The sequence below is a fragment of the Diadema antillarum genome, unplaced genomic scaffold, assembly GCF_040938485.1.
Source record: "Diadema antillarum isolate AM-2024a unplaced genomic scaffold, OU_Dant_1.0 scf00000053, whole genome shotgun sequence".
NCBI classification, from domain to species: domain Eukaryota; kingdom Metazoa; phylum Echinodermata; class Echinoidea; order Diadematoida; family Diadematidae; genus Diadema; species Diadema antillarum.
In genome coordinates this window covers 1,277,883-1,298,886 of record NW_027270942.1, presented here as the reverse complement: position 1 = coordinate 1,298,886, position 21,004 = coordinate 1,277,883, and the positions used below count along the sequence as shown (strand labels likewise).

Below are 21,004 nucleotides of genomic sequence, written 5' to 3'. Positions count from 1 at the left end.
TCAATCCACACTATATTGGTATTTGGTTCCGTTTAAAACATGAAATTCAATATTCTGCTTATCGTTTAGTATAGCTACATAAATTATTCGTATGGCAAAACATCTCTGTGATAGTTAAGACACGCAGGGATAATGTATTGCTCGTTTGGCCCTTTGGACCACCAAGATATTAAGAACACCTGCAAATATAGTATATATGGAACCAGAAGAAGTATTCATGGAGAACACTTTGTGGAGACAGGCCCACGACTAATGGCTTTAATGAAATTGATCATTGCGCCTGAAAAGCCTGAACATGCAGTCACTTTGAATGTGCACACTCAGAGTAAAGAATGCTGTTTAATGGAAAATTTACGATCACGCTCAAGGGTATAAAACCTGTACATTAAAACGGTGCACGCCACTGCACTCGGTGTTTCCGCGTATAAAGATCTATACTGTATAGATACTGTTAGTCTATCTGTCACCAATATGGCTTCTTCGAAAGAGATCCTCGGGGTAAAGACATTTTGTATATTATTACAGGTGGTAGCAGAGGGATTGGACGCGCTATAGCCTTGGCCATATCAAAGCAAGTAGAAGAAAATTCGGTGGTTGTCATCACAGGCAGAAGTGCCGGTGATCTGAACGAGACGCAAAGTCTAGTGCACACCACTGCTCCTGGCGTGCGAGTCATTTCGGTTACGGCTGACTTGTCGGACCAGTCATCGCTCTCCAGCACTCTCCGGGAACTGACGAAGGATGTCAATCCAAAAGATTATCGACATGTTCTCCTTGTTAACAATGCTGCATCCTTGGGCGATGTTACTCGATACATTCGCGATTGGTCTTCATCGGATGTTGAGTACGTGCAAAACTACTGCATGCTTAACTTGACGTCGGCATTTTTGCTCACTTCTAACTTTCTCTCGAAGTTTCCCGCGAGAAAGGGACTCCGACGGACCGTGATCAACCTCACGTCAATTGCGGGCGTTGAGGCAAATAGATCGTGGTGAGTACTAGTACTTAACAGATTGTACTGCGCGGCATTATCGATGTGACGGCAACGCATCTATTTCTCTCTCCATCGATCCATCCTCCTCCCGTAATCCCCTTCTTTGTATCCTACATATAACCCTCACTCCACATGATTGTAATGTGACCTTGACCTTCATGGAGATTACTCCCAACATTCACTTTACATTCTCCACAATGTTAAATAATGTATTAATAATTCAATTTTTCTGACACAGCAAAAAAGAAAAAGTGAGAAAAATGATAATACCAATACAGTATTTATTTGTTTTTCAAGTCATTTTCATCAACAAATTCGTTGTAGTGAGATCCTCGATTGTCACAGTTGTACTCATAACAGAGATTTGAGCCCGTATAATGGAATTTATAGGCCTACTATTTCTGTCAATGGATACATTTCATTTTTTCCTTTTTTTAACAAATTCACTTTCAATGATGTTATATTCGTACAAAATAATACACTTCGTCATCCGTCCTTGTCCTTTCCTCAGTGGCTTGTACGGCATGGGTAATGCTGCTAGGAACATGTGGTTCAAGGTTCTGGCCGCTGAGGAGCCAGACGCTCGTATCATCAGCTACCACCCAGGGCCAGTCGACACCCCCATGTTGACGCAATTCCTCACCGAGTGCGTCGATGATGGTCTCCGGAAGATCTTCACCGATAAAGTGTCCGGCCGGCAGGTGCTGACACCTGACCAGACTGCATCCACGCTGGTCAAGATTTTGGGGCAAGACACTTTCGAGTCTGGGGCATACATTGATTATACTTATCTCGAATAATACTATTATACTTTATCTGGTTTGAAAGCGCTTGAGCGCATTCGGACTGATTGTCAGTCAGTGGCAGTACAAGCAACTCGACCGAAGAATTAATTACCGCCGCCAAGGGAGGAGGTTATGCTTTCGTTACCGTTGGTTTGTTTGTTACCTCCGCCAAGGGAGGAGGTTATGTTTTCGTTACCGTTGGTTTGTTCGTTAGTTAGTTCGTTAGTTACCGTAGTTAGTTTGCCCGTGTGCAAAATAACTCAAAAAGTAGTTAACGGATTGGGATGAAACTTGCAGGAAAGGTTGAGGATGACACGAGTAACAAACGATTAACTTTGGGTAATGATCCGAAAATTTTGGGGAAATTTATGAAGGATTTTTGCTATTTTGGCAAGTAGGGTCAATGAACTTGGGAGTTCAGGCTGCGCGTATTGAGGTTTGTCTGCGCGCTCTAAAGTGCGTGCGCAGCTGAGGGTTTATGACGTAACAAAGACTTCTATATTGGGAAATCAGGCAACTTTCAGCACACAATGCTGTAAATACGTATGGGTGACAGTGGGTGGAAATCACTGATACCTCTATGGAAGAACAAGATCAGTGGAAATGCGCTGCATGCTTGGCGGAGGTCTGCGCTCTCAGAGTGCTTCTCTAGTTAGTTAATTCGTTAGTTAGTTCGTTAGTTTGTCCGTGTGCAAAGTAACTTAAAAAGTAGTCAACGGATTGGCATGAAACTTGCAGGAAAGGTTGAGAATGACACAAGTAACAAACGATTAACTTTTGGTAGTGATCCGAAAATTTTGGGGAATTTATGAAGGATTTTTGATATTTTGGCAGGTAGGGTCAATGAACTTGGTAGTTCAGGCTGCGCGTATTTGAGCTTTGCCTGCGCGCACTAAAGTGCGTGCTCTAGTTTCTGCTGGGGTGAGGCGCGCCGTGCAGCTGAGGGTTTATGACGTAACAAAGGCTTCTATATTGGGAAATCGAGCGGCTTTCAGCACAGTATGGGTGGATCTCTGATATCTCTATAGCAGTGCCGTATATTAACGGCACTGCTCTATAGAAGAATAAGATCAGTGGTGAAAATGATTTGCATGCTTGGCGGAGGTCTGCGCTCTCAGAGTGCTTTTCTAGTTAATGATGTGTTTATTTGGCTTTTATCAGAATTTCTGAGCTTCTACAAAATAAATATTGATATCATGCATTAAATGCATGTACAATCATGACAACAGTGCCGGCGGATACGAGGGGGGGGGGGGGGGGGGGGGGCGACGACCATTTGTTTTTGCTTGTCAGCTGATGAAACCAGGAAGTGGTACCAGACGTCTCAAAGTGCTCCCCCCCCCCCCACTTTTGAAAACGTGGCGCAGACCATGGACAAAGCTAAAGAGATCAAAGTGTCCTTTAATTGTCTACTGCCTTTAATTCATATATCATATATGTATATATTTATATATATATATACATATTAAGTTCTCTATAAAGCTTTTTGTAATTGTTTTTTTGTGTACTAAAAACTATGGCCCGTATTCTGCTAAAAACTTAGACCCGAGTTTAAACCCACGCCTGGGTCTAAAGTGGGTTTTGGGGGTTTAAACCTGGGTTTAAACCACCAGTTTAGACCCAGGTTTAAACCCAGGTTTAATTTGTATTCTACTAAGTCCAGCTGTGGTCTAAATTGGGTTTAAATTAAACCTACCAAGGAGGAGGTTTATTTCGAGTTTAAATCGAGTCTAACGATGACTGGTAAGGGTACCAGCACACAGATCAATGCCAATGGCACGAAACGAGTGGCTGGCTGGATACGTACAGCAGCTAGCTTGCCGGCCACACGCGTGTACACACGAGATACGCCTACTACGTACTAGATCTAGTACTTGTACACTTACACCGTAGAAGAGACTCGAGATCTACAATGTATATGTTAGAAATACAAAATTGTACTACTACATGTAGTTAGTCTAGACTTTACGATGAAAATAACCTGAAGACTAGACCAAGAACTCAATGTAGGACTAGAGTGTAACGAGCCTGATGGCCGAGGTCGATTTGGCATAGATAGACTAACTGTTAGATCGAGAACCTAGATCGTAGGACTAACGTTAGGACTAGGAGTAGGGTCCTACTAACGTTAGTAGAACCTATTCGAATAGCTAGAATATATTATTGTAACGTTAGGACTAACGTTAGATCTATTAAAAGTTTAAGGTTAGATCTAGTAGTGTGGTACGGTAGGTTTATCGAGACAGGGTTGATATAGGCCTAGATATGCTATCTATTTCTAAATTTTAGAATGGTTTCCATTTTTATAAACTGACAATCTTAAGAGAAAAGCTTTTATTCAATTTCCTACCTCAAAGTCCTGGTTTGATCAATCGCCAATCCCTTCCGAACTCACGATTCAATCGACATTTATAAAAAGCCATGTCCCATCCAGCGCACACAGCAACCGTGCCGCCGGCCGGCGCGGCGGCTCTGCTGGTACTGAGCATTCAAAGCTAGCTAATAGCCAGGCCAGGAATATAATACTGCTGAGTAGCGCAACGCTATACGCTTACCATGTATCCTGTGATGTGCGTCGCACACGTACACAAACTGTACAGTAAATGTACAGTGCTTCACGAGTCGTCGCAAGCAAAAATACAGCATGCCCTTATTCGACATAAATACCCGTAAAAACTATTCAAAATCCAAGAAATTCACGCTCATGTGGCTGATACACTGCCAATAATAAATTTAAGCGGATTTGCGGAGAGAAAAGTACTCAGAGAGGGAGAATTTCTTCTTCCTTAGAGGGCACCATGGTGGCTTGATCCAAGACTATTTCGGGTTTAATTTAAACTCGAAATAGACTTGGGTTTAACTAAACCTCGCTAGCAGAATACAAAATTAAACCTCGGGTCTAGCTAAACCATAGGTGAGTCTAAAATGGGTTTAAACCTTGGTCTACAGTAGAATACGGGCCTATGTGTCGATATACTGTTTGTCATAAATGACTTGTACACAATAATATCTGCTGTAACGGAACTAAGCAGAAATAAATCAATCCAATATATTATGATGTATGTTTATATATACAATATATATCTCATATAAATGAAATAGAGACAGTGGACTACAGACACTTTGATCTCTATAGCTTTGTCGTATTTCTAGAAGTATTGCACATGCATTTACTACATGATATCAATAATCATTTCGTAGAAGCTCAGATATTCCGATAAAAGCCAAATAAACACGTAATTAATTCGCAGTGATTTTTTTAAAACTGTGTTTAATTCCATAGAAACGTAGTTTTGAATGATCTATAGAAACGCAATTCTTATACTCTACTTTAATTTTTTTCTACCGTGGGAGGGGGTATCCCCATTCCCACACTTTCCCACAATATTGTATGTAGGGTGTATGTGTGTGTACGTGTGTCTCTCTGTCTGTCTATGTAGTGACGTGGGCTTATAGTGGGGCATAAGGGATGGGAGTGAACAGAAATATTGAGGGTAAAATAAACTATGTAATATATAATTAGATATTTGGTTAATGTAAGAGTAGCAATTGGTAATATTTTTTTAGTTATTTTTTGTATGTCTTTACAGAAGTAATTAGGGGATTGTAAAGGATGGCATGGCGCCTATTATAGTGTGGTGATGAAGGAAGGACTGTATTTTGATACAAGTGGACAGCTTTTTTTTTTCTTTTCATTTTGTCGGTTTGTTTTTATATTATACATTCCGCGAAGTTATGTGTTTACTTCGTTTGTATGTCATTATTGATCCTGATAATTTAGTATCAAAATTACGTCAAATAGTTTCAGCTATTTTCATCGTAATTAGTTGCTTTCCACTTCCAAAAGATTCACAATTTTGTTGTTATGTTTTCTTTACACAATCACCGCGATTGTGTAAATTCAATTTGCATTATACAGAATTAGAAATAAAGAATTACTTAGAAAAAAAGCTTCAAAAAGTGCGTGTATTTGTGTTTGTGTGTAAATGTATCATACACAGTCAACCTCGTATATAAGTTAACCTCGTTCAAGTAGAAAGATGGGAGAAATCGAATAAAAAAAAAAAATCTGCCCCTAATGGAAGGCAAAGAAAATGTATGTTTACATAGTAATAAATTTCCTTTTTTTCTTTGTTTAAAGTGTTACTTTTCCCTGTTTCAACAAGAATGATGTATTTCTATTCATGGATCTATTTTGTTAGCAGCTGACACCAACTATTTTCATCGACTATTTTCAGTTTTGTGAGTTTAATGTGTCCAGTTTTCACTTCCTTTGGCATTCTAAGAACGCGATAATAGCCAAGACGGAATATGAAAGCTAAGACAAAAATAAACGTTGTAGTATGATAAAATCCTCTTAAAGGAACACTTAAGAACGCATCATTTAAAAAACGACCTTCTCTTTCTCCCACCTTTCCAAACTCCCTCCCCATTTCTTGTACACTGCAAAAAGTCCGGTGCGAAATAGTGAACACCGAGCTGGTGTTAAATTTTCGGTGCTCATTTATGGTGTTAGATTAACACCTCCTGGTGTCATTTCCAAATTTTAAACTGTTTTTTGAAGAGTTTCTTAGTAACTGCACTTCTTGTTGATTTTTAATTTAAACAAGACGATGAAGAATTTTACATTAAAATACTAGATTTTTGAAAAAATGTGAAAATAAATTTACACCAAAGTAACACCAGCTGGTGTGGTCTCTTATTGAAGCTGGACGGGTGTTAAACCATTGATATTAACACCAACAAATATCAAATCAACACCATGTGGTGTCATTTTTGAATTAACACCAGTACAGTGTCGAAATAACACCAGGTACAGTGTCAAATTAACACCACGAAGTGTCAGGTGAACACTTTTCAACACCATCACAGTGCATTTTTAACACCTGTGGGTGTGGTCCTTTATTGAAGTTTGATCGGTGTTAGATTTAACACCCGTGGTGTTAAATCTAAAACCGATGTTTTTACAGTGTATGTGCGTTATTCTTTGGAATACAAAGTCATGAACTTCAACCCATCTTGAAGATCTTAGCATTCCCGCCGCATTGACGTGTGCAGTGCACTCCCGTTACAGCTAACACGGTTAAACGAAATTCCGAAATGACTAGGTCTATTAGTATAGGCCTATACACACTTAGCAGGATTGGGTGTTTGCTTATACTACGTATACAGGCCTATTAACAAGACAATTAGACCTACATTGTCGATTATAGACACAAGTATCTTGACTGAAACTGTAACGACCTGGATCTAATGAAAATCTTCATCAATCAATAGAAACCAGCACACTCTCAAATGCCCCCTCCTCCCATACTGAAAAAAACCCCAACAGAATGAGACACCCATTACTGTGGGAAATAGGGGAAGTACATAGAGCTGAATACAGCTCTATGGGGAAGTATCATCTCATAATATTGTGCGTACGCATGTTGGTGCTTTACGAGCGGAATGTATAGCATTATATTGACACAAAAATAGGACGCTTGGAACAAATAACATTCACCGCAGAAAGAGGAGCGGGTCTCACAGAAAGGAGGGACGCTGTTTGTATACAATCCTCGCCTGTCTCGCATAACCTTTTTCATATAAATTCTGTCATCGTGTATGTGCATTCATTCTGTCATCATTGTTATGTGGAGATATTGTCTGATTCATTTTTTTTTCCAGAATGGATTTTGATCATCGAATTGTGATATAGTGTAATGGATTTCAGAAAATGCACTTCAAGACAACAAAAGTTCACTGGGACGAGGGACCAGGGTGCAAGGATATCAAACAGGCGGTTATCGTAGAATGTTGGATGGTATATTTGCGGCGAATATAAGTTGTGATGTACCCTCACATCAAGTTTTTCATATTACCCCCACCCCTATTTGGAGGTTGTTACTATCGGTTGTTATTATATGTTTTCATGAACGCACTATAACAAAAACCATTTCTCTTTTATTTGTCTGTACTTAGTATCATTACAATCGCAATCTCTATTGTTTGTTTCATCACGTCGGGAAGTCGCATACAACGATATTTAGATAAACGATCTAAATCTCTTAGTAGTAAACGTATTATACACCGATCCAACTTCATAGAATAATCAGAAATTACTGCGTCGTCCGACACTGTCATGGTAAATGCATGACAGATATCGGGACACATACGTAGGCCCTATGTAATAACATCACGCTCATCTGGCACTTTGGACCACAGCAAATACTTAAAGGACAAGTTCACCTTCATAAACATAAGGATTGAGAGAATGTAGCAATATTAGTAGAACACATCATTGAAAGTTTGAGGAAAATCAGACAGTCCGTTCAAAAGTTATGAATTTTTGAAGTTTTTGTGCAGTACCCGCTGGATGAGAAGACTACTGCAGTGTATGAATAACTTAGATGTCACATGCGTACAACAATATAAGGAAAATATAAAGAGAATTTCACAAAATTCCATCTTTTGAAAAAAGTACACATTCCCCTGACTCGTTACCGACAAATGTTATGGGTAATATTATTCCCCCTGCCTTTAGAAAGAGGCAAGTCAAGTGCTCTTTTATTATGCGAAAAAAGTGAAAATATGTTGAATTTTCTTTTACATTTTCTTTATACTGTTGTACGCATATGACTCACAAGCTGTAGTAGTCTCCTCATCCAGCGGTTCCAACACAAAAATTTTAAAAATTCATAACTTTTGCATCGATTGTCCAATTTTCCTCAAACTTTCACTGATGTGTTCTACTAATATTGTTGCATTTTCTCAATCCTTATGTTTTTGAAGGTGAACTTGTCCTTTAAACACACGCAAATATGGAAAATAATATGGCAGAAGATGCAGAGGAGTACTAGTCACTTTTTATTCAAATTGAAATGAATCTATTAGGAATTTTCTACATCGAATATGTATTACAAAAATGAAATACAGTAATTTCTTTTTGTTTACAAGACAATGAAGCATACTGTGTGTACATCCGAATAGGAAACTGAGACACACGTGTACAGATTAAAGAAAAGAGTAAGAGAACACGTCGATTGGGAGCCACTTGGAAAAAAAGAAAATCAAATGATCTGACTGAGTTTATGGCACATGTATTGGGAGTGTAAATGCAGAAGACTGTCGTCAAAATAATGAGCATATAGCTTGAAGATACGACAGCCTTGAAAGAGAAGGAAGAAAAAAAGTGGGCTGAACATGCATCTTGTATACTTATCGAAAAGAAAAGAAAAAGCAAGAAAAAAAATGACATTCTGGCATGACATTGCAACGACAAGAAATGTAATACAATAGACACTATATGATTATTATATATAGAGAATGAGGTGAGTGAGGCGATCGAGTGCTGGAGCAAGTGAAAGAGCCTAGCCGGCGCGCGATATCGGTGCCTTTTTAAGATAGGAAAACTTAAATATGTATATTGAATAGTTTGATATTTACAAAATCAACAATATTATACTGGGTTAAATTTGATAAATCAATATTATAATCACCCATTAAATAAACATTCTTATTTTCATGCAAAATCTTATGTAGTGTCACATCAATTTTTTTTTCACAAACATCTCCATATCGTTACTTAGGGGGTCTGTAAGTGATACCAACTATTACATTTTTACCCTTATCTTTAAGAATTTCAATATACAAATCTTCGGTTCCCTCAATATGAATATTGCTCCTAATTTTGTATCTAAATTGAGTATGGATAAACATTCCTATTCCTCCTTTACAGTGTACGATCAGCGCACGTGAATAAAACTTTAGTTTGGAAGATGAAAGATTGGTGGAGAATTTGAATGCAACCACGTCTCGCTTATACCCATAACAGTAAAAGGAAACTCATTCATCGAGGTCGGTGCCTTTTTAAGATAGGAAAACTTAAATATATTTATTGCATAGTTTGATGTAAGGAGACGGGGAGGGTATCAAAACATTAAAATTAATCTATTTAGTTTTTTGGTTTCAAACATTGTCACTTCATACTGACAGCTCAGTTCTAATCTGTTGCTATACAGTGAAATGGAATATCATTAATCAATTTTTGCCTGAAACGCCTGAACGGGTGCTTTGAATGTGCGCATTCCGATTGCTGTGGTTATGAAAAAAAATAGGCTCACGCCCAAAGAGGACACAACCGGTACATTAAAACGGTAAACGCCAGCTAGTGCACTCGATGTCCCCAGTTAACATTTTGATACTGTTAGTCTATCTGTCACCAATATGGCTTCTTCGAAAGAGATCCTCGGGGTAAAGACATTTTGTATTATTACAGGTGGTAGTAGAGGGATTGGACGCGCTATAGCCTTGGCCATAACAAAGCAAGTAGAAGAAAATTCGTTGATGGTCATTTCAGGCAGAAGTGCAAGTGATCTGAGCGAGACGCAACGTCTGGTGCACACCGCTGCTGCTGGCGTGCGAGTCATTTTGGTTACGGCGGACTTGTCGGACCAGTCAGCGCTCTCCAGCATTTACCAAGAACTGACGAAGGATGTCAATCCAAAAGATTATCAACATGTTCTCCTCGTTAACAATGCTGCATCCTTGGGCGATACTTCTCGATACATTCGAGATTTGTCCTCGTCCGATGTTGAGTAAGTTCAAGACTACTGCATGCTTAACTTGACGTCGGCATTTCTGCTCACTTTTCACTTTCTCTCGAAGTTTCCCGCGAGAGAAGGACTCCGAAGGACCATCATCAACATCTCGTCAGTTGCGGCCAGTCTGCCCGTTAGTACGGGGTAGGTATTACCACTATACAGTAGTAGGTCTACGTGGCATTATGGGTGATTATGGAGGAGATAACTACCTACAACGCATCTACCTCCCTCTCCTTCCATCCTCCTCCTGTAATCCCCTTCTTTGTATCTTACACAGCCCTCACTATCATGTAATGTGAGGAAATAATTATCCTTGACCGTGGAGATTTTTTTCACGTTGATTTTACCTTGACCATTTTGAGATAACTATAATCTTTACACGTTTGTACAATCGGTAATTATAAGCATCTTATTATAAGCCTGAGCACATCTATAACATGCTCTGATGAGGAAAAGCAAGGAAAGTTCTTGAACTCATCAGGAACAGTAAAAAGAAAATTATATGACTTGTCGATGCTATACACATCATTTCTAAACCCTGTGTTTTAGAGAATGCATTTCACTGAGAGCCTCGGTGGTCACGTGATAAGTTGATGTAGTGTACTAAAAAAAAAATCAATTTAAAGGGATTGTATAGTTTTGGTTCAGATAGGGATGTAGGTTTCCAATTTGTGTGTGTGTTTGTGAGATAATGAGAAACCTCTTATGAAAGGCAATGTCACACCTTTCCGGGTAAGCTACGCGGCTTGTTGCGAGTTGCCCGTGGATTTATGTTTTTGCGCCGGAAGCGCGTGTCACCTGCATGACATTCTGTGGGACATCTGCCATATCAAATTCCTTCAGAAGAATTCCTTCACCGAGTTGTCAGCCCTCGCTCGCCACCCATGCGCCTACACGCAGGACAAACGGAATGGACGTAAGTAGAACGTAAGTAGCACGAGTCCAGCAGGTAAGAAACTCGCCCAAATCCTTGTCCGCCTGCAAAAATTGTCCTGCGTCCTTGAAAATCCCCACACGCATCGAGCCCGCGTATCTTGCCCGGAAAGATGTGACAGGGCCAAAACTTGGCTGCGGGAAAAGAGGACTTGCGTGCGCAACTCCGGGTAACCACGGGTGAGATACGTGCTAGGTACTGTCATCTGCGGGTCATCTGCGGGTCATCTGCGGGGACCTCCGGGTAGCAAAAAGTGTTCTTCGCAAGTCGCTCGCAAGGCTTACCCGGAAAGGTGTGGCACGGCCTTTATGAAATATGAAAGTATACATGCAATTCAAAGAGGAATTCAGTTTATTTGATGAAATAATGGCTGAGATATCCAAAAAAGTAATCCAAATAAAATGCGACAGGTCACGACTTTTATTAGGAACTCTTTGTTTCACCTTATTTTTGGATATCTCAGTCATTTAAAAACCGATTTTTTATCAAACAAAGTCTCAATTCCTCTTACAAATTATTGTATGCTCTTTAACATTTCATAGAGTGGTTTCTAGATATATTATTTCGCAAAACGTTGAATGCTAAATCCTCACCTCGACCAATTTTATACAGTCCCTTTAAGTCCTGCAGCTGAAAGTAAAATTTCTGTAGTATCTTTCTTGGCAGTGCGGCACCATCCTTCTCCTCTTTATGACGTCACTCTGTATGTATTCATATTTTTACGAAGCCAACTGACTATCCATGATGCCCTATATATAGTATTCGGGCAAATACACTATGTTCACTTCAATCCTTTTCCTTTCCTCAGTGGTTTGCATTGCATGGGCAAGGCTGCCAGGAACATGTGGTTCAAGATTCTAGCGGCTGAGGAGCCAGACGCTCGCATCCTCAGCTACCACCCTGGGCTCGTCGATACCGTCATGTTTCAGCAACTCTCCGGCGACTGCCCAGACGACGGTGTCTGGAAGATCATGACCGAGATGCTGGCCGAGCAGAAGCAACTGCTAACACCTGACCAGACTGCAACCATACTGGTCAAGATTCTGGGGGAGGACACCTTCGAATCTGGAGCTCAAATTGATTATACTTACCTCAAATGACGGACGTCCTTGATCAGTATGGTTTATAATAGCTCAGTTTCGCAACATGTATAAGCTTCGTTTCTACAGTCCGACCTCCTACCCGGCTTCCCTTTATCCGGATCTCTCTATTATCCGGACATGACCTCGCCGTGATTTTTTTTAAATCTGTAATTTCGGGGGAAAGGGGGATTTCGATCTCAAACAAACTTCCTACATAAACTGACATGGATTAGATATTATTCCCAACAACAGTACCATACATTCACATCAGATTTTGATCTAAATAACATGCATTCAAACATGCGATTCCCCAAATCACCGCAAGAACATGGACAGAAAACTTTTCATTAAATCATTGCATGGTACAGGCGATCGTTCATCGAGCAAATTATCAGAGAATTCTGAACGCAGACCAGCAGCTGACGAGGACGTGACATGTTCACGCAAAATTGATACATGCATGTAGCTACAATCATTGGGATAGGCAGCTGCGTGTATTAAACATAGACTCTCCCATATCCGGCCTAATCCCTTATCCAGATGCACCGAGATTCTTCTCTTTGAATCCATTGTCTCTCAGGTTGTACACTGTACTAAAACTTTAATCATATAAATGGATGCAGGCAAACTGGAGACTTCAGCTGTAATGACACTTTTTGTTAATAAATCTAAATTTCATCGCGTAATTCAGCCCCGATGTCAAGGTCTCATATCAACTTAACAAAAGGACACAACATTGTCAAATAAATGCACGGATCTTCTTCCGGTGATTGTACCACTCTTTATTATCATAATCAGTGAGGCAGAAATAATACTACCGCGTTGATAGGGATGTTTCAGCAAATCGCACAATCCGTTTTGAATTATACGATTTTTAACATTTTTATCTCGAATAGACATTATTAGATTTAATGAATAGATAAATATTAGAAATACACTTTAGTGTGGCTTGACGCAGCTCGGATAATCCATTTAAAAGTGATGATTTTTTTAAATTATTTTGGTTGAATGGGCTTTTTGGTGAAAGTTGTTTGCTTTGGTTGTGAATTTCACTTCCGCTACAAGAAACAACAAACCAAAGTTTTTCCTTTTCTTCTTGTTGGAAACATATCTATGGTTTCCCAATCGTATATGACTCAGCAATACTATTGCAGTATTTTCGTGGTCTGTGCTGGTGAAGCAAATTTTGCACATCTTCATTATATGAAACAAATGATGCTACGTACAAAGCAATTCTAAAGTACCAGTACTATAGGAATCACCTCAATTTAGATAGATTGTACCTAATTGCAATATTCCGAATAAAGGGCATGACAATAGATGGAAAGACTTGATTTCGCCTGACACCTATTATACCTTATGTTTTGTTATTTCTCGAGAAGGGTTTATACCATGCATGCAGTTATCCTGGTCTGGTTTGTTGAGTACAAAGAAGCAAACAGAGTCTGAGCATAGTATATTAACGCACTCGAGAACAACCGGATGTTTAATTTACGCTCAGAGCCGAATTTGAACATTCCCTTTACCGTGTGTCAATCTTTACTCAACTTCGGGACAGTATGACGTCGGCATTGAACACGGTGAACGATGACGCGAACATGAATGAACATTAGGTGTTTTTTTTAATACCGGAAATCGCAACGAAAACAAACAAACAAACAATCAATCAAACAAAACAATAACACAAAACACAAAACAAAATAAAAACAACATTTTGGGGGGCTTCGTTCCTGTATGTTTACACGAATTGATACGGAAGATGAATAACGGATAACCAGTGATTGAATAACGATAATGACTATCACGTCCATTGATAGAGCGTCCACGGGCTTTGCCAAACAGCTACGAACCATCATCAAGGCTGGGTTGTGTTCGTTATTCGTAGGTTCGTTACTCCGAATGTTCCTTATTCCGAAATACAGAAATTCCCTAATATGATACAAGAGGTTCGTTAATCTAAAAAAAAACAAACAAATACTCAAACAAACAAACAAACAAACAAACAAAACAAAGATGGTGCGTAGCAACGAACCTTCGGAATAACGAATTGTAACCATCTAGATCACAGATGTACGAAATGGGCTTCATAGTTGCATGAAGCCCCTCATTTCCATAGAATAAACAAACCTATGATGTAAGTGTTGTGATATACCTGAAAAAAAAAAAAAAACGCTTGACACCATGGACCAATAAAAATTATTGTGAAATTGCGTGGATTAAATGATATGGTAGTCAATTGATATGAAAATTATCTCTGCAGTCAGAAACAACAATTTGCATGTATCAGTGGTATGAGAAATGTATCAGTTGTATGAGAAATGTAATCCGCGCAATGGCGTACACTTGAGCTGTATTAGCATAGTATTTCTATTGTACAGAAATTACCTTTATGATAAAGTACATCAATTTATAGTCTATTCGAAAATGATACTTATCTCTTCTATTCAAAATACAGATTCAAACATAATAAATGAGATAAATTATGATTTGAAGGTTATCCCAAAATCGTTAATGCTAATAAGTTTGTGTTTAATATGCCAAAAAGTTTGTAATTGTAGCAATTGGCACCTCAAAGGAAAAGACTCAAGAAGACGTATTATGTGATTAACGATCTTCATAGGTTCATAAATTGATGAAAACTTATCATAGAATTAATAAACTCAATATACTGAATATTTGATTTGATTTGATTTGATTTGATTTATTTATTCTCTGTATGCCATTTTTTCAACTGTCATCAACTTTCTGCAATTTCATTAACAAAGTACAAAATACCGGTAGTATACTTTATACAATTGTCATCTATAATTGCATTTGCAGTCTAAAGTTGTAAGAAGAAAAAAAAATTGTATAAAAAAAGATTAAGACTATTCATTACAGAGCCGCAATCATCATCATCATCATCATCGTCATATAAACTCGTGATCCAAGCTCATTTTGATTAATGTTCCGGGGTCGGAGTAACACTAACAAAATAATACTATTTGAACAAGTATAATAGCAAATTCTACAAAATTGATCATAGAGGGCAGTGTTTAGCGTAATCTGTTCCCAACGATTAAAGTCATTTTGTCATTAGATTGGGTATAAATTGCACATTTATCTTAATCAAGTGTCAAAATGTTCATTAACTCCCAGTATTTCAAACGTTTTACATGCAGTCCGGCAATCTGGCAGTCTGGCGTTTATTACATGGAGCCTTAGTGAATTCCTGAGCAAGAGATATCCAGATAGACCGAGTACGATGACCCAGTAAACTGGACCAGAGCCGTAATATGTACGCAGCTAGAGGAAGGGTTTTTAAAAAAAATCCTTTTTCTTTAGACGTTATAAAGTTTTCAAATAACTTATCAGCAGATTAAAAAACCGTAAAGATTACAAAACTGATTTTACTTTGTTTTTCCCCTTCTATTTGCTTATTTCATTATATTCTATTGTGAGAATACACATGACATCAGATCTGTCCCAACTCCATTCATGCTTATTTTGTTATTGCCGGTGAGTGCGCTATTCACCTCCACAGGCTTAGTACGAAGTGAAGACTCGGAACTCGGAACAAGAGATGACAGATGTACAACGATTTAACCGATCCGCATTTCCCCTGAATATATACATGTATTTTCTTCACTTTTTTGACAGAAAATTTCCCAAATTTTCAACCAGAATGTGCACCAGATAGCTGAATTTCAATATCAAAGATGAAAAAGTCCCCCTCCCCCCCCCCCCCGCACCCCTTCCACACCATCGCCTTTATAGGTCGCTGTGCTTATGTATTACATTTTCAAATTATTTGATCAGTAAACAAGAAAATCACGAAACATTATTAGAGTATGGGCCTACTTAGTTTCCTTGGCGCGTTTCCACGAAACCTGAACATATTACCAAAGCATCGAAAGTTTTGAAAGTTTGAAATATTGAAAGTTTTCCAAACATTCCACCCAAAGTATGCACCACATCGTTGAAGTTCAATTCTGAAAATGTACAAGCTTCCTCGTAGAGGGGATACCCCTACCCCTCGTTAGCGTATACGTGTTCCCCGATATATTGAATATAATGTCTGAGTATGAAACATGAACCCGGCTATAATGTTTCTTACACTCCCTCACATTCATCACCAGGAAGCGACCAACCTGACAGAGATGGTTGACATCTTCGGCAGCACAAATTCACAAAGGATGATCCTGACCTTAGTATACTATACTTAATAATTTGGTTTGAACAATTCAGTAAATTTCTTTTCTTCATGTCGTACATCTGTCATCTCTTTGCGTATGTGTCATACGTCAAACCAAACTATTAAAGGTAATATATATTTCTTTCTTCAATACTTCTTTTGAAACTTTCAAAGAATCATCTACATAACTGAATAAAATATAAGGGCCTGGTCACATAGCACGCGAAAACTGGTCAACAACCTTCAGAACCCCCCCCCCCCCTCCAAAAAAAAAAAACCAAAAAAAAAACAACAACAACAACAACAAACAAACAAACAAACAAACAAACAAATAAAAAATAAAAAAAACCAGAGGCAAATATCGACGACCAATCGGCGACTAAAACCCGAAAATTTTGCCCGGCGACCCGGTTACTCAATAAAGACAACCAGCTAGCTATTGGTCGCCAATTGGTTGCTGATGTCCGTTTGACGCTCGGCAACCATTTCAAGATTAAGCTTACTAGGTACTGCATTAGAAAATGTGTAGGAATGCTCATAAAGGTATTAGTATAATAATGTTATTCCACAAGCTGAAACCAAGGAGTTGGCATGGCTTTGCCTAGACAAGTCCAGATCAACTAAATTTTAGTGATTGGTCGAGAGAAGGAGGATTCAAAAGACGGTGTTGGGTAGTTGAGGGATGTCATGGATCTCAGGGAGGACGCTGTTTAGGACGTACTAGTATATGAAAACCTCATGGCCAAGCTGGGAATAGCCTTTGGATAAGGCCTCCGCTGCCTAGATTGTAAACTATACGCGTGCCCACTTGAGATGGCGTTTACAACAGTGATCTATACGGCACGAGCTGCTCGACGGACGGTCTGGGCCTCCGGATGTGATGGTTGTTATTGTTGTTGTTCTTTTGTGTTTAATGGCGTTTTCCATTCTCATTAAAATATTCACTGCTGGTTGTCGTACACGTATCGCGATTAGTCTCAATTCAGATACAAAGGGGATATAAGTCCAGACCGCGTTGACCAAAGGCTAAGCTGGAAAGGAAAGCACTGGAAGATTTAGTTGCTTAAAGGGGCTGTACAGTACTGGTTGAGGTGGGGATTCATGTTTTTTACATTCCTAAGTGAGATAATGACAAACTTTTTATGAAATATGAAAGAGCATGTGATTTTAAGAAGGATTCAACGTTTATTTGATGAAAATTGGTTTTCAAATGGCTGAGATATCCAAAAAAAAGTGATGATGATAATAAAAGACTACAGGCCACGCCTTTTATTAGGATCTCTTTGTTTCACCTTGTTTTTGGATATCTCAGCCATTTCAAAACCGATTTTCATCAAATAAACTTTGATACCCCTTAGAATTGCATGATCTTTGACATCTCATAGAGTGGTTTCTGAAATCTCGCAAAACGTTAAAAGCTAAATCCTCACCTCGACCAGAACTGTACACACCCTTTAACTCATAGAATGGAACCTACTATCAATATTCCATGAGCTTCTACAGAGGTAAGATTTTATTCGTGTGTACTACATATTTCGTGTTTCGTGTTTCACATGAGAGCGTGATACATGATTTGAACACAGAGAATGGTTAGCGTTTGTCGTTCGTTTTTTTTTTTCTGATTGCTTTCTGCAGTACTTGAGGAGAATTTTAACTTTTAACAAACTTTAATTTTCATGGAAAGTACACATTCCATCGACTTGTAACTGACATTAAGGGTACACTGCAAAAAGTCCGGTGTTAAATAGTGAACACCGAGCTGGTGTTAAATTTTCGGTGCTCATTTATGGTGTTAAATTAACACCTACGGGTGTCATTTCCAAATTTTAAACTGTTTTTTGAAGAGTTTCTTAGTAACTGCACTTCTTGTTGATTTTTGATTTAAACAAGACGATCAAGAATTTTACATTAAAATACTAGATTTTTGAAAAAATGTGATAATAAATTTACACCAAAGTAACACCAGCTGGTGTGGTCCCTTATTGAAGCTGGACGGGTGTTAAACCATTGATATTAACACCAGCAAATATCAAATCAACACAATGTGGTGTCAATTTTGAATTAACACCAGTACAGTGTCAAAATAACACCAGGTACAGTGTCAAATTAACACCACGAAGTGTCAGGTGAACACTTTTCAACACCATCACAGTGCATTTTTAACACCTGTGGGTGTGGTCCTTTATTGAAGTTTGATCGGTGTTAGATTTAACACTCGTGGTGTTAAATCTAACACCGATGTTTTTACAGTGTAATATCATCCCTCTGCTTTCTGAAAGAAGTTAAGTCAAGTGCTCTTTCACTATAGAAAAGTGAAAGTATGATGAATTTACTTTATATTTTCTTTGTATTGTTGTCCATAATGACGTCATGAAGTCTATAGTAGTCTCCTTACATCCAGCAATGATAGCACAGAAACTTTACAAATTCATAACCTTTGAATCGGCTGTTAGATCTTCCTCAAACTTTCACAGATAAATTCTACTAGTATTCTGCATACACTCAATCCACACTATTTTGGTGTTTGGTTTCCTTTAAAACACGAAATTCAATATTCTGCTTATCGTTTAGTATAGCTACATGAATTATTCATATGGCAAAACATCTCTGTGATAGTTAGGAAACGCAGGGATAATGTATTGCTCCAGAAGAAGTATTCATCCAGAACACTTTGTGGAGACAGGCCCACGACTAATGGCTTGAAATGGATCATTGCGCCTGAAAAGCCTGAACATGCAGTCACTTTGAACGTGACATTCAGAGTAAAGAATGTTGTTTAATGGAAAATTTACGATCACGCTCAAAGGGTATAAAACCTGTACATTAAAACGGTAAACGCCAATGCACTCGGTGTTTTCGCGTATAATGATCTATAGATACTGTTAGTCTATCTGTCACCAATATGGCTTCTTCGAAAGAGATCCTCGGGGTAAAGACATTTTGTATTATTACAGGTGGTAGCAGAGGGATTGGACGCGCTATAGCCTTGGCCATATCGAAGCAAGTAGCAGAAAATTCGGTGGTTGTCATCACAGGCAGAAGTGCCGGTGATCTGAACGAGACGCAAAGTCTAGTGCACGCCGCTACTCCTGGCGTGCGAGTCATTTCGGTTACGGCTGACTTGTCGGACCAGTCAGCGCTCTCCAGCACTCTCCAGGAACTGACGAAGGATGTCAATCCAAAAGATTATCAACATGTTCTCCTCGTTAACAATGCTGCATCCTTGGGCGATGTTAGTCGATACATTCGCGATTGGTCTTCATCGGATGTTGAGTACATGCAAAACTACTGCATGTTTAACTTAACGTCGGCATTCCTGCTCACTTCTCACTTTCTCTCGAAGTTTCCCGCGAGAGAAGGACTCCGAAGAACCATCATCAACATCTCGTCAATTTCGGGCGTTGAGGCAAATAGATCGTGGTGAGTACCGGTATCACTAGTTCTTAACAGATTGTACTGCGCGGCATTATCGATGTGACGGCAACGCATCTGTTTCTCTCTCCATCCATCGACCTCCTCCCGTAGTCCCCTTCTTTGTATCCTACATAACCCTCACTCCACATGATTGTAATGTAACCTTGACCTTCATGGAGATTACTCCCAACATTCACTTTACATTCTCAACAATGCTAAATAATGCATGAATAATTCATTTTTTCTGACACAGCAAAAAAGGAAAAGTGAGAAAATGATAAAACCAACACAGTATTTATTTGTTTTTAAAGTCATATTCATCAAAAAATTCGTTGTACTGAGATCCTCGATTGTCACAGTTGTACTCATAAAAGACATTTGAGCCCGTATAATGGAATTTATAGGCCTACTATTTCTGTCAATAGATGCCTTTCATTTTTTCCTTTTTTTAACAAATTCACTTTCAATGATGTTATATTCGTACAAAATAATACACTTCGTCATCCGTCATTGTCCTTTTATTTCCTCAGTGGCTTGTACGGCATGGGCAAGGCTGCTAGGAACATGTGGTTCAAGGTTCTGGCCGCTGAGGAGCCAGACGCTCGCATCCTCAGTTACCACCCAGGGCCAGTCGACACCCCCATGTTGACGCAATTCGTCACCGAGTGCGTCGATGATGGTCTCCGGAAGATCTTGACCGATTTAGTGTCCGGCCGGCAGGTGCTGACACCTGACCAGACTGCAGCCACGCTGGTCAAGATTTTGGGGCAAGACACTTTCGAGTCTGGGGCATACATTGATTATACTTATGTCGAATAATACTATTGTACTTTATCTGGTTTGAAAGCGTTTGAGCGCATTCGGACTGATTGTCAGTCAGTGGCAGTACAAGCAACTCGACCGAAGAATTAATTAATAATGTGTTTATTTGGCTTTTATCGGAATTTCTGAGCTTCTACGAAATAAATATTGATATCATGTATCAAATGCATGTTCAATCACGACAACAGTGCCGGCGGATACGAGGGGGGGGGGGGGA

At 39.1% G+C, this 21,004-nt stretch overlaps 3 pseudogenes; all 3 read left to right on the top strand.

Moving 5' to 3' along the window:
- Positions 1-471: 471 nt before the first annotated feature.
- LOC139715673 (sepiapterin reductase pseudogene) lies at positions 472-1,794 on the top strand (annotated as a pseudogene).
- An 8,190-nt stretch (positions 1,795-9,984) lies between these two features.
- On the top strand, positions 9,985-12,395 carry LOC139715672 (sepiapterin reductase pseudogene; annotated as a pseudogene).
- A 7,058-nt stretch (positions 12,396-19,453) lies between these two features.
- LOC139715670 (sepiapterin reductase pseudogene) lies at positions 19,454-20,784 on the top strand (annotated as a pseudogene).
- The last annotated feature ends 220 nt before the right edge of the window (positions 20,785-21,004 follow it).